This window comes from Thermobia domestica, chromosome 15, assembly GCF_964235325.1.
Source record: "Thermobia domestica chromosome 15, izTheDome1.hap1.1, whole genome shotgun sequence".
Lineage (NCBI taxonomy): Eukaryota > Metazoa > Arthropoda > Insecta > Zygentoma > Lepismatidae > Thermobia > Thermobia domestica.
The window spans coordinates 77471318-77483661 of record NC_137468.1 but is presented as its reverse complement, the minus strand read 5'-3'; the positions used below and the strand labels follow the sequence as shown (position 1 = coordinate 77483661).

Here is a 12344-nt window from a genome sequence, read left to right as displayed (position 1 = left end):
TAACGATATACAGTAAGGGGTTAATATGAATAAACTGTTTTGATGAGCAGACCTACTTTATTACTAGACAATAGTTTGCTGATGATATGTAATATTGGAGTTCTTTCAGATCAGTTTGCTTATCCTAGAGTCCCGTTGATTATAGAGTAGTGTAATGTTTCTCTATATTCTTTATTTTTAATTTTACATAACAACATTGTTATTATTATATAATTAGTTTAGCACAATAATTATAAGCAACCATTTTTTCTAACACATAGGGATGAGCACGAGTCAAGCTAAAATTCGACTCGACTCGAATTCAAGTCGAGTTTCGAGTCAAGTCAAGGGTAATATCCTCGAGTCGAATTCCGAGCCAATTCATTTTTTTTGCGGCGAGTTTCGAGTCCAGTCGAGTTTGATAAATGGCTCGTTCGTTTTAAGTCGTCTTGAAATCATGGCCTGATAACACTGGAAAACGAAAACCATGAGAAATGTAAGCTAAACAGTAATATGGAATACTTTTAGTGTTGCTCACGAGATGGGACACTACTTGCATCTCGTCTCGTCTCGATAACGATACCACAAGAGATTTTTTTAGAAAAAGCTCAGCTCAGCTCGGCTCGGCTCAACGGAGAAGATGGCTCGAGCTGGCTCGGCTTGGTAGGGATGAGCCATTTGCTCGGTTCGGCTCAATGAGCCGAGGGCTCTAGCCGAGTCGGTTGGGTGAGCTGTTGGCTCGGCTTACTTCTCGGTTCTGGTCAATAGTGAATGAACTGTGAGCCAAGCTGCTCGAGTCGTTGACAATTCTAAACCCGGGCCGAGAAGTTTTGAAGATATTTGGCCAGTGTCCTATAACTTTTAACAGTGTTCGGCTCGAGCCCGAATACTCAACCTAGACCCTCAACCCAAATTCAGAAGCTCGTGAACAATGTCCTTGACTCCTAGACTTCACGACTACCGAGGTTGGCAATCAACTATCTTTTTAGTATTCAAATACAAACCGCCTACCTTGCTTTTTATATACAGTATTATAATTAATAATAATAATAATAATAATAATAATAATAATAATAATAATAATAATAATAATAATAATAATAATAATAGCGGTAGTAATAGTAGTACGGAAAATTGAAGTCATAATTTTTTCACATTTTTAAAGTTTCGGACCTAAAAGTAACGCGTTAGTAACGCGTTACTTTCGAAGTAAAGTAACAGTTACTTTTTGGGGGCAAGTAACGCGTTACTAACGCGTTACATTTTAAGAGAAAGTAAAGTAACTTGTAACGCGTTACATTTTTACAAGTAACTTACTCAACACTGGGTCCGAATATTCTTCTCAGGATACTGTTCTCAAATACTTTCAGTCTATGTTCTTCCCTCAGAGTAAGTGAACATGTTTCGCAACCATACAGAATAACAGGCATGATTATCGTTTTATATATTTTAAGCTTCAAATTCTTCGACAGAATTCGCGACGACAAGAGATTTTGAACCGAATAGTAACACGAATTCCCTGCTTTTAGTCGACATTTAATTTCTTCGTGAATATGATTTTCGTCTGTTAATATTGATCCTAAATATTTGAAAGTTTCCACTTTATCAAAAGTATTATTTAGTATTTTAACGCCTCCACAATTTGTCGTATTACGGTCCCGACGCACATTCCTCCATAATTAAAACTAGAAGTAGAAAAACATAACTTATGAGACTCGGGGTTAATTCAGCTCTTACAGCTAAACAATATTGTACGGTTCAGCATGAAACTTGTTTCGTCTTTTGTCGGTGTGAAGAGGAAGAAGGAAGATGCAGATCATGTTACCTTCAAATGTCATATTTTCTCTAACTTTCGAAATTGTCTTTTTTAATACTGTAATTTTATTTGTATAGTGGTCCAAATTAACATTAATACAATTCTAGCCAGCCACAACAGGGGCATCATTTAGGGGGCAGGGAGGGGCATTCCCCCCTGAGTTTGACATTTATATAGATTTTATCAATAGAATAGCAGTAAGTCAGTGAAAAACGCGAAATTTTACATATATCAAGTCAAATCTAAAATGACGCTACTGAGTCACAATACACAAATTTACGAAACAATACTACCTAAGTAGCATGTAACAACAAAATTATTCGTATGTCATTGCGCCCAAGCCTACATCCCGCTGTACACTGCAGGTCTTGCTTAACTAAAAGCTCTATTTGTTGACATTTAACATTATCTATATACGAGATATTAATAGCAGTATCTGTGAACAAAAAGTTTCAGATCCAAATTGAAAGTGACTATGTTTGTGACTTAATATCTTGAACCACCCGACCGATCTCCATCAAATTTTTGACGTAGATGCAATTCTGGCCTTGGAGTGTTTTTAGCTATTCACTTTGACGGTAGAACTTAGGGGAGGGGGAGGAGGGGAATTATAAAAAATAAATAAAATGTAATAACTCTTCAACCAAACGACTAATCTGGATCAAATTTTCAGCATAGTAGACGTTCATGCCTGGGATGGATTTTACCATTTCACTTTGACGGAACAACGTAGGGGATGGGGAGGAGGGGCAGATATACCAAAATTAATAAACATAAAAACAAAAGTGACCATGTTCGTGAGTTAATAACTCTTGAACCACCCCATCGATCTCAATCAAATTTTAAACATAGATGATGTTCGAACCTGGAAAGTTTTTTATTATTATTATTATTCCATTTTGATGGTAGAACTTAGGGGAAGGGAGGGGGTAAATATATGAAAATGAATAAAACTTAACTCTTGAACCACCCGACTGATCTCGATCAAACTTTCAACATAGATAAGTTCGGACCTGGCATGTTTTCATCATTTTACTTTGACGGCACAATGTAGGGAGGGGAAGAGGGCATATGTAAAAAAAAAAAAATCAAATTTTCAACATACCTGACATTCAGGCTTGGAATAATTTTTATCATTTGACGATTCAACATAGGAGAGGGGGAGGAGGAAATGATCAAATTTTCAACCACCTGACCGATTTCGATCAAATTTTCATCAAACTAGATGAAGTTCGAATCTGAGATGGTTTTTGTTATATCACTTTGACATGTAACTTGAGGGAGGGGGAGAGACATATGAAAATGATCGAAAATGACTGATATTAGTGTCGAATCTATAGTTTTTGGGGTCGCTGAGATGAACAGTGATACTTCTGCTTTTGGGGTCGCTGAGATGGACAATGATACTGCCGATGCCGTGCCCCGCAACATGGGGAGGGGAGAGGGATGTATAAAAATAATCGAAAATGACCAATATCAAAGAGCGCTTTAGTAATAGTAAAAACGGCACATTACTATTTTTCCTTAATTTAACCCAGCGAAATCGGAGTACGTCTTAGATTCGAGGACGTTTTAAATTCGAGTAATTATCCAGAAATTCTTAAAGACATTGTTAACATGTTATTAAAACTACTTTGCCAGCCATAAATATTTAAAATTTTGTATCATATTCATCATTCAGGCAACAATAGTGTCCTGCGCTTGCGCAGAACGTGCAGGTTCGCTAGTTTTTATTTATTGATTTATTCTTGAGTATGCCTACCAACCACCCCAAACTTCATACCATATTTTTATGCAATTATTGAAGGGTTTCGTTATACACAACAATACTATAAGTAGTGACATCTATTCGTGTCGTGGAGGCAAGAGATAGTGCAAGTAGCGACAGCGTGGCTCTTTTCAATTAGGAATTAGTGTGATGCATTCTTGCTGTTTATTATAAGAATTCTCATTGTGGCTCTTGTCTCCAACCATGTTTAACATTCCAGGATAACGCGACACACAGACTGACATTCTTTTTCCTTTTACATCTTTCAGTTTTTTTCCCACAGTTATGCCGGATAGGCTAGAGATGATGATAATGAGAAATGAATGGAATCGTAAAATGAGTAACGTATGAGGAAACAGAAGAACCCCGAGACCACAAAGTTCGCTTGGCGCTAGCTGGGATTGAGTTTAGTTGATTTTGAGTTTAACGTCCCTTTAGAAGCGAGGCTATATGATTGACGCGGAATCCGAACCACTGAGCTCCCGTCGGGAGTCGAACCCGGGTCTTCCACGCCAACGAACTGGGATCGAACCAAGGACCCCACGCACCAGAAGTGAACGCATCACCACGGAGCTACCGAGGCCCCTTTTTTTCCTTTTATAGCTAGGATTGTAAATATAAGAATATAAGAGTACTGGGTGCATATCAGCCAAGTGTAATGGAATATTTAATTAACAAACAAACGCGCATTATTCACATTCATACACCTAAGCCTATGCAAACACATTTTTACACGGGGACACACTAGAGATGGCCATTTTAAAATCATGGCTTACTCGGGCTCAACTCACTATCCTCAAAGGGGCTCACGGTCACTAATCTCAATAGAACTCACATTCGCTCGAGATTGGGTTCGATATCCTCAATGAGACTTGCGCTACCTCGATCTCCCGCTCATTAACCTCACTCATTGTGGTCGCTATCCTCAACTTGCGCTACCTCAATCTCCCGTTCATTAACTTCACTCATTGGAAGTAGCTACCCTCAATTAGACTTGCCCTACCTCAATCTCCTGCTCATTAATCTCACTCATTGGGAGTCGCTATCCTCAATTAGACTTGCGCTACCTCAATCTCCCGCTCATTAACTTCACTTACTGGGGTCGCTATCCTCAATGAGACTTACGCTACCTCAATCTCCCACTCATTAACCTCACTCACTAGGGTCGCTATCCACAATGAGACTTGCCCTACCTCAATCTCCCGCACATTAATCTCACTCATTGGGAGTCGCTATCCTCAATTAGACTTGCTCTACCTCAATCTCCCGCACATTAATCTCACTCATTGGGAGTCGCTATACTCAATGAGACTTGCCCTACCTCAATCTCCCGCTTATTAACCTCACTCATTGGGAGTCGCTATCCTCAATTAGACTTGCGCTACTTCAATCTCCCGCTCATTAACCTCACTCACTGGGGTCACTATTCTCAATGAGACTTGCCCTACCTCGATCTCCGGCACATTAATCTCACTCATTGGGAGTCGCTATCCTCAATTACACTTGTGCTACCTCAATCTCCCGCTCATTAACCTCACTCACTGTGGTCGCTATCCTCAACTTGCGCTACCTCAATCTCCCGTTCATTAACTTCACTCATTGGAAGTAGCTACCCTCAATTAGACTTGCCCTACCTCAATCTCCTGCTCATTAATCTCACTCATTGGGAGTCGCTATCCTCAATTAGACTTGCGCTACCTCAATCTCCCGCTCATTAACTTCACTTACTGGGGTCGCTATCCTCAATGAGACTTACGCTACCTCAATCTCCCACTCATTAACCTCACTCACTAGGGTCGCTATCCACAATGAGACTTGCCCTACCTCAATCTCCCGCACATTAATCTCACTCATTGGGAGTCGCTATCCTCAATTAGACTTGCTCTACCTCAATCTCCCGCACATTAATCTCACTCATTGGGAGTCGCTATACTCAATGAGACTTGCCCTACCTCAATCTCCCGCTCATTAACCTCACTCATTGGGAGTCGCTATTCTCAATGAGACTTGCGCTACCTCAATCTCCCGCTCATTAACTTCACTCACTGGGGTCGCTATCTTCAATGAGATTTGCCCTACCTCAATCTCCCGCTTATTAACCTCACTCATTGGGAGTCGCTATCCTCAATTAGACTTGCGCTACTTCAATCTCCCGCTCATTAACCTCACTCACTGGGGTCACTATTCTCAATGAGACTTGCCCTACCTCGATCTCCGGCACATTAATCTCACTCATTGGGAGTCGCTATCCTCAATTACACTTGTGCTACCTCAATCTCCCGCTCATTAACCTCACTCACTGGGGTCGCTATCCTCAATGAGACTTGCGCTACCTCGATCTCCCACTCATTAACCTCACTCATTGGGGTCGCTATCCTCAACTTACGCTACCTCAATCTCCCGCTCACTAACCTCACTTATTGGGAGTCGCTATCCTCAACTTACGATACCTCAATCTCCCGCTCACTAACCTCACTTATTGGGACTCGCTATCCTCAATGAGATTTGCCCTACCTCAATCTCCCACTCATTAACCTCACTCATTGGGGTCGCTATCCTCAATGAGACTTGCCCTACCTCAATCTCCCGCTTATTAACCTCACTCATTGGGAGTCGCTATCCTCAATTACACTTGTGCTACCTCAATCTCCCGCTCATTAACCTCACTCACTGGGGTCGCTATTCTCAATGAGACTTGTCCTACTTTAATCTCCCGCTCATTAACTTCGCCTATTGGTAGTCGCTATCCTCAATTAGACTTGCCCTACCTCAATCTTCTGCTCATTAACCTCACTCACTGTGGTGGCTATCTTCAATGAGACTTGCCCTACCTCAATCTCCCGCTCAATAACCTCACTCATTGAGGGTCGCTATCCTCAATGAGGCACGAATATGCTCTTGCTAGCTCACTGAAACTCGCGCTCACTCGGACTTGGGTTCAGGCACAGAATCCTGTTACAGGACTTTTGCTAATTCATCGAGCTACATAACTCCGCCATAGCTGGTTCCAAACCCGTGTTCAGAAAGGAGGCGAATTGCCTCTGTGATCACGCAGATGCAAAAGGGTTAACTCTGTGTGAGTTGTATTCCATTCACAACAGGACATGTGGGAATTGTTCTTTGATTGTAAATAAGGTCTGCAACGAAAGCACATGGTGGCAAACTACTGAGCTACTGTGACCCCTAGCTTAAAAATCAAGTTTCGGTAGAAAGCATATCTCTGCCGGCGACTACGGTGTCCATTTGTGAAACATTTTAAACGATGTGATTCGATTTGATCTGTTACTCCACGAGATAGAAGTCCGGGTTAAAAGTCCAGATCCGGATACGTGACCCTGAAATGGTCAAAAGGTCAGAGCGGACCTTCAGCTGAAAAAGAAAAATTACTTGGCATTCAAGCGACAGTAGCAACCAAATGCAAAAATAAAAATTCCTAATGACAACTTAATGTGATGCAAAATTTTGAATAATAAGCTTGTTACTAATACAAACGATAAGAACATTTAAAAAAAATGATAATAGTATTATTATTTATAGTAATAGAAATAGTAATCAGATAATTATAGCATTTTCTCAAAGTTAGAAATAAGTCCAAGAAAAAGTATAAAATGTTCTTTTGTCTATTACACATTCGAATCACTTACAGCTTAGCCTCTTATCCAGTGGCGGCGGTTGGACGTTAAAAGTAGGGGGCAAGACATGATCTGAATATTTGCATATAAATGTTAGTTTTCCTCCTTGTTTCTAATATTTTGTTTTACGAAAGGTTGTATAACTAATTGGATAATATCTTTTTCAGTTAAAATACCGTATATAGTATTTCATATTTTATTAAGTAAATTGACAAGAACAAGAGCAACGCCAGTAGGAGTAGCCCTTTGTACTCTTTAACAACAAAAGTGATTTGATTCCTTGCTCATGAACATCTTAAATTCTGTCTGGAAAACTGTGTGATCAGATTATTGAAAAACAAATTTGCAAAACAAATAAATAGAAAGGATAATATTAATCATAGTAATAAATAATGATGCTTGTTTTGCAAAAGTCATATTGAAACAGGGATTAATTAACAACTTAATTTTTAATTCCACACATGCTATTAAATGTATGTTATTACTCTTAGAAAATAAAAGACAGTAAATACTACAAGCATATGCTACGACATTTAAAGAAATATTTGCTTTTGCAACTTCCCGAAACATGTTCGTTACCATTAGGTGCGGTTTTCACTTTCTTGGAGCACATCAAAACACAACAATACTTAGAATCACTCCATACTCCAGTTATACAAAATAACACTAAAACCTAGAATTATGTTGAATTCACTAAATTTAATTGTATGTACACTCGTACACCCCTAACACACAACGTCATTCATATATTGCAATACAAAACAATGGAAAAGATAGTTGTTTCTTATTACGCTTTTTTCCCTTACTTTAGAAAAAAGAAGAAAAGACATTTTAGGAACTGTCAATTTTTGTGCAATTAAAAAATAACTTGTGAAAGACTTTTTTTTCTTTCGCGAAATGCTTTCTTAATTAGTTTCAACGCGGCTGACGAATATATCGAGCCCTTGTAAGAAGTGAAAGTATGCTGAAATTGTTGTGCTCCAATAGGTTAATTTTGGAGTTATTCTCTGTGGCAATTAAAACGCAATTCCTGTAGTTCTCTTTACTCCACGGGAAGAAAACCAATACATACTCACGGAACGGCAAATATATGGCACCATTTTTTCTATGAAGCAGTGAATACATACAAAAACTTTACTTTTCTAAATGAAACTATATACATTAAGGGGTTACTTCAAAATAATGCGGGGCAACTGACCCCCTTTACCGCCCCCCCTAATCACCGCCCATGCTCTTATCACAAACTCTGTTGTTTCGTATAAATCCATGAAAGTCCGATGATCGTAACATTACTTTTGTAATGCCTAGAATATTCATTGATAAAGCATCATGAGGAATTTGGAGAAAGTCCCGCCTTCATTTGTCACATCTTTCAAAGTATAGTGGAAACGAAAAATAAAATAAATTTATCGACGCAATTATTTATTAATGTACTTAACAGAGCTGGCTCGTCCATGTAGGGCAAATAGGCAGCCGCCTATGGGTGACAAATTTTAGGGCTTTTTTTTTTTTTTTTTTTTTTTTTGCTTTCTGGACATCCTCCTTGCAGTCCAGATCTTGCCGTACGGACATGAACGTGTCATCCGAACATCCGAATCAAACATAGTCCATTCGATAAGTGTAACAAAGATATGTTTATGCACAAAAAATTAGATGCCATGGACAACCGAATAAACCCCTAGGGCCCACTAACCCTGTTAGCATAAAGAAAATCGTAAACTCGCAGTGAAATAGCTATTGCATCAACACTGTTCATCGGAAAATCATTATTTATAGTTCATTCTCTTCAGCATGAAATAAGCTTTCCAGAAGTGCTATGTACTGGGCCCATAACGTACTTGAATAGGGAAAATTGGGAGGGGGGAAATAGGTATGAGGGAAAAGCGTGTATTGGTATACAAGCTTTTCCCTCATATTTATTCCGTATATCAATACAAAACTTGATACACTCATTTCTTATCTTCTGAAGTATTTGTCGAGATACATTTGGATTGTGTGCTTTTATCCAGGGTGACTCCAGACGAGTCCAAAGTTGATGGGAAGGATTTCTGGAGGAAATTTCCCGACATTCTCCCAATTTTCCCTGTTCAAGTACGTTGTGGGCCCCAATACATAGCACCTCTGGAAAGCTTGTCTCATGCTGAAAAGAATTAACTATGAACCATGATTTTCCAACGAACAGTGTTGATGTAATAGTTATTTCACTGTGAATCTACGATTTTCTTTATACTAACAGGGTTAATGAGCCCTAGGGGCTTACTCCGTTGTCCATGGAAGCTATTTTTTTGTTTATGAACATATCTTTGTTATGTTTATCGAATGGACTACGTTGATTCGAATGTCCGGATGACACGTTTATCTCCGTTCCTTGTGAGGCAGGCAGGACTAGGATTATAGCCCCCCCCCCCCTGGCTTACAGGGTTTTCTAGAAATAGGTTGGACTCTCCCGGGTTGTGGTCACACAATGTTATTCTCCATACTCTAGGGTAGGGAGGGGACGTCTGGGACCAAAATGGGGACGTGAGCTTGCCTTTAAACACTCCGGTGCCGACACTAGAGAGCTCCACTCGCTAGGGGAGCTCCCTTCAACAGTACGTAAACTGGATTATCGCGATTAATCGTGCTAAATAGGCATCACTTCTTTCTTCGGACAGGTATTGAGCATTGCACGGATCATCTTGAATGTAGCACACTACTGCTAGTTCTTACAATAAAAAGCCAGCCTATAACACCCATCTCATCAGGAGAATACAGATACTATTCACATATTTAAAATACAGATAATGGTGACTTCTGACCTGTACCTCCTTCTCCGTTTGAGAAAGGACGTATAATCACTTTCGAACCTTCAACTATCTAAACCCTTAGAACCTTAAATGCATACAATAATAAACGAATAAACGTGTCTAGTAGTCACGTGTGAAATACAAAAAAAAAAAAAAAAATGACCTTTGAAAACTAATACTACTAAGGAAAACAATACATCCACTTAAGACTGTTATGTGCTCTCTTTAGAATCCGGAAGATATCTTACGTTATCAGTTTTTGATAACTTCAGGCATTATTTTAAGACTGCTTCAAGACGTGCAGACAGACAAATTAATCATGCGTTCAAACTAAACCCTATTTTCCGTTGAGGTAACCGTTCCTGTTCTCTGTAAATGGTGCTTCTCAAATATTAATATAAATATTTGAATAAAAATTCCACCAAAACCGTCAAGAAAATCTTCCTTTGTTTAGTCATTAAACACACTCATGTATGTTTGCTGTGTAGACTACAAACCTTTGAGAGATTTAGCTACGAAAATGAACTAGCACAATGGAACTAATTAGCGTTAAAAAGTAGTTGAAAGGAGGCATCTGAGTCAACAAAGCTTACGTGGTCAATTAACCAAATCTGTAGAAAGAACAATACTGAAGTAAATTTTCCTTGCTTGTTTTTATTAGAAAGCGTGTGCAACATTCACGTTCACGCATTATTTGTTTCACGGCCACGAGGGAAGTAAATGATGTTCGGTACCGTACTGCAAACACAAGTTATCGTTTTTTTTTTTTTTTAATGTGTGTCAATGACCTAACTTCTTGACACTACAGGGAACCAAAGTACCTTATAAGAAAACAACATTAACCGCTGTGTGCAAATCACTATGTAATTAAGCATAGAAATATTCGATGGGGTAATACATCATAAGCTTAGAGATCGGACTATCATAGGCCCTAAAAGGGAATACTAAAATTAAATTAAACAAATGATAAAAATAATAATTCTGTCGTGTATATATAAGTTTTAGTAGGCCCCCAACGAGAAGATATGGCCACGATGAAATAATTCTGGTTACATACTTGATCTACGGGACAGTTGAGGGGGAGAGCGGACGATGCCATGGGGTGCTCCCCTATAGCGTCGTCACGTCACTGTTCCTTTTCAATATGCCACTGTAATCAAGTCATTATTACTCAGCTCTTATATAGTGATATCAATAACTCTATCTTTACCCTTTTACTCAAGGTTCATAGTTTCCAGTGTCCCAATACTTTTAAGAAATACGGGGAAAGTAATTGGATATCCTACTATTGCTAGCTTCGTCCAGTTTCGGTAAGTAAATAGTCCTGCGCATTCGAATGGAATACTTGAACAAGAAATATTTGAGTGTTCAGCTCATTTTGTGTAAAGTATTTCATGGAACTTGATTTTTATTGACCATAATTAATATTGATGATCGTATTTTGCATATTATTAGTATTACAAACCAAGAGTAATGACGAACAAACTAACGTCTACAACAATTTAAGTGGATATTTTTGATTAATTAACTATAGTATTGGAATACAAAATGCATAATTAATGAAATAACCAGCTCATATATATATATATATATATATATATATATATATATATATATATATATATATATATATATATATATATAAGTACCTAGCTTAAAATAATATATTTAAAATGTGATTTGAGTGTTACAGAGTTTGAGAGAGACCAAGAAGAGAATGTTTAGATATGGTTAAGAAAGACTTCAGGAAGCAAGGTCTCATCATCATCATAGGTATTCTGCCTTTATTGGCAGGTCACTTGCCGCAGCTGAGAAGCTTCCATGCTCCACGGTCCTCCGCTAAACTTTTCGTCTTAGCGTATGATCTTTCTGTTTTAATATCATCCATTAATTGTAGTCTCCTTCGCCCCCTCCCTCTCTTTCCCGCCACCATACCCTCTAGGACGTCCCTCATGATACAATATCTTCTTAGGCAATGTCCCAACCAGTTTCTCTTCCTCTTCCTAATAATATCTAAAAGTGTTCTTTTCTCACCCACCATTTCTAACACTCTCTCATTCGTTTTCCGCTCGACCCAACTAACTCTTTCCATTCTTCTCCATACCCACATTTCGAAGGCTTCCAGTCGATTTTCGTCACCCTTACGCAATGTCCACGTTTCCGCCCCATACAGCACAACACTCCACACGAAGCATTTTATGAGTCTTTTTCTCAACTCTTTGTTCATGGTCCCACAAAACAGACTTTTCTTTCTTTTAAAGGCTTCTTTCGCCATTCCTATCCTTGCTTTTATTTCACGTTCGCATTTCATGTCATTACTAAGAACACTACCCAGGTATCGAAAACTATTCACTTGTTCTATT

General features: G+C 38.8%; 1 protein-coding gene and 1 long non-coding RNA gene across 7 annotated transcripts in view; one reads left to right on the top strand and one right to left on the bottom strand.

Annotated features, from left to right (window-relative positions):
- LOC145671102 (uncharacterized) overlaps positions 1-12344 on the bottom strand; it is a 215632-nt gene that overhangs the window by 134296 nt on the left and 68992 nt on the right. The window lies entirely within an intron of this gene.
- The window catches only part of LOC145671101 (uncharacterized), a 153076-nt gene that overhangs the window by 95433 nt on the left and 45299 nt on the right, over positions 1-12344 (top strand). The window contains exon 3 of one of the 6 annotated variants that reach the window (XR_014128452.1): positions 11667-11736. The exons of 4 other annotated variants lie outside the window; for them this stretch is intronic. This is a non-coding gene — a long non-coding RNA (uncharacterized LOC145671101). The remainder of the gene's footprint in view (positions 1-11666; positions 11737-12344) is intronic. One more of the 6 variants, XR_014128450.1, reaches the window with a different exon arrangement.